This window comes from Panthera leo, chromosome B2 (assembly GCF_018350215.1).
Source record: "Panthera leo isolate Ple1 chromosome B2, P.leo_Ple1_pat1.1, whole genome shotgun sequence".
In the NCBI taxonomy this organism is placed as follows: Eukaryota; Metazoa; Chordata; class Mammalia; order Carnivora; family Felidae; genus Panthera; species Panthera leo.
The window spans coordinates 69,209,938-69,212,624 of NC_056683.1; positions in this window are offsets into that span (position 1 = coordinate 69,209,938).

Below are 2,687 nucleotides of genomic sequence, written 5' to 3' on the forward strand. Positions count from 1 at the left end.
ATGCTGGTGATAGAAAAGATTGTCTAAATAAATTAAGGGATATATCATGTTTATGGAATGGAAAGTCAACATAGTAAAGATGTAATTCTCCCCATATTGATCCATAGATGTAATATAATTCTTATTGAAATTGCAAGATTATTTGTAGACATAGACAAGCTTATTCTAAAATGTATATGGAAAAACAAAGGACCTAGAATAGCTAAAACTATTTTGATAGAGAAGAATGAGGTGGGAGAAATTACTATACCCTAAGCTAAATCTTAGTATAAAGCTATAATATTCACTATTTACCATAAAATATTCAGTATTCAAGGCTTACTATACAGATGCAGTAGCATTCAAGCACATATATCAATGAACAGAATAAAGAACTCAGAAACCAACTCATTAAATTATAGCCAACTGATTTTTGATAAGGGCACACAAGTTATTCAACAGACGAAGGATAGACTTTTCAACAAATGATACATGAACAACTGGACATCCAAAGGCAAAAAATTGAACCTCAGCCTAAAACCCATATGTTAAGCAAAAATTAACTCAAATTCAGTCAGGGACTCCAATATAAAACATAAAACTATAAAACTTTTAGAAAAAATTATCAGAAGAAAATGTTCAGTACCTAAGAATAGAAGAGTTTTTAGACTTGACACCAAAAATAAAATCCATGAAAGAAAAAATTGATAAATTGAACATAGTTAAAATTAAAAATTTTTACTCTGTGAAAACCCATATGAAGAGGTTAAAAATACCAACTACAGATTACAAGCTACATATCAGACAAATTCCTTACATCTAGAACATGTAAAGAATTCTCAATATTTAAAAATTTAAAAATCCAATATTTAAATTTTTTAATGTTTATATTTTTTAGAGAGAGAGAGAGAGAGACAGAGCGCAAGCAGGGGAGGGGCAGAGAGAGAGGGAGACACAGAATCCGAAGCTGGATCCAGGCTCTGAGCTCACAGCACAGAGCCTGATGTGGGGCTCCAACTCATGAACCGTGAGATCATGACCTGAACCCAAGTCGACGCTTAACCAACTGAGCCACCCAGGTGCCCTACAAAAACCCAATATTTATTTATTTATTTATTTATTTATTTATTTATTTATTTATTTTTTCAATATATGAAATTTATTGTCAAATTGGTTTCCATACAACACCCAGTGCTCATCCCAAAAGGTGCCCTCCTCAATACCCATCACCCACCCTGCCCTCCCTCCCACCCCCCATCAACCCTCAGTTTGTTCTCAGTTTTTAAGAGTCTCTTATGCTTTGGCTCTCTCCCACTCTAACCTCTTTTTTTTTTTTCCTTCCCCTCCCCCATGGTCTGTTAAGTTTCTCAGGATCCACATAAGAGTGAAAACATATGGCATCTGTCTTTCTCTGTATGGCTTATTTCACTTAGCATCACACTCTCCAGTTCCATCCACATTGCTACAAAAGGCCATATTTCATTCTTTCTCATTGCCACGTAGTTCTCCATTGTGTATATAAACCACAATTTCTTTATCCATTCATCAGTTGATGGACATTTAGGCTCTTTCCACAATTTGGCTATTGTTGAAAGTACTGCTATAAACATTGGAGTACAAGTGCCCCTATGCATCAGTACTCCTATATCCCTTGGGTAAATTCCTAGCAGTGCTATTGCTGGGTCATAGGGTAGGTCTATTTTTAATTTTTTGAGGAACCTCCACACTGTTTTCCAGAGCGGCTGCACCAATTTGCATTCCCACCAACAGTGCAAGAGGGTTCCCGTTTCTCCACATCCTCTCCAGCATCTATAGTCTCCTGATTTGTTCATGTTGGCCACTGGGACTGGCGTGAGGTGATATCTGAGTGTGGCAAAAACCCAATATTTAATTGGGCAAAAGTAAATGGCAAATAATCACATGTTAACATCAGAGGTCACTTGGGAAATTCAAATTAAAACCACAATGAGATATTAGTACACATCTATCAGAATAGCTCACAGAGTGGTACACCGAATACTGACACTCATACACTGCAGTGGGCATGAAAAATGGTACAGTCATTCTGGAAAACAGTTTGGCAGTTTCTCATACACCTAAATATGCACATGCCTTATGACCAATTTTATTCTTGGGGATTATCTCAGAGGAATGAAAACATTAACACTAAATGTTGTGTACATAAACTCTGCACACAAATGTTCATAGCAGTTTTATTTGTAATAGCCAAACATCAGCAACAACTCAAATGTCCTTCAACAGTTGAATGGTTAAACAAAGCATGTTACATCCTTATTGTGGAATCTATTCAACCATCAAAAGAAATTCACAATTGATACATGCAGCAACTTGGATGGATCTGAAGGGAATTATGCTGAATGAAAAAGCCAATCTCAAAAGAATCATCCTGTACAATTTCAGATATATATATAGCACTTCTTAAACAACAAAACTGAGATTAATGGTGGCCAGATTTCATTAATTTCATATAGAGATATGTAAACCAGGTAAAATCTGAATATGCTCTGTGGATTGTAGCAATGCCAGTTTCCTGGTTTTCATAGTGTAGTGTTCCTAGGTCACAGGTTAGCATCAGAAGTGGGAAAAGGGAACAGGACCTTCCTATACAATTTTTTGGCCACTTTCTATGCATTTATAATTATTTCAAAACAAAGGTTTAAAAAAAATAACATGCAAAACTGTGTGTA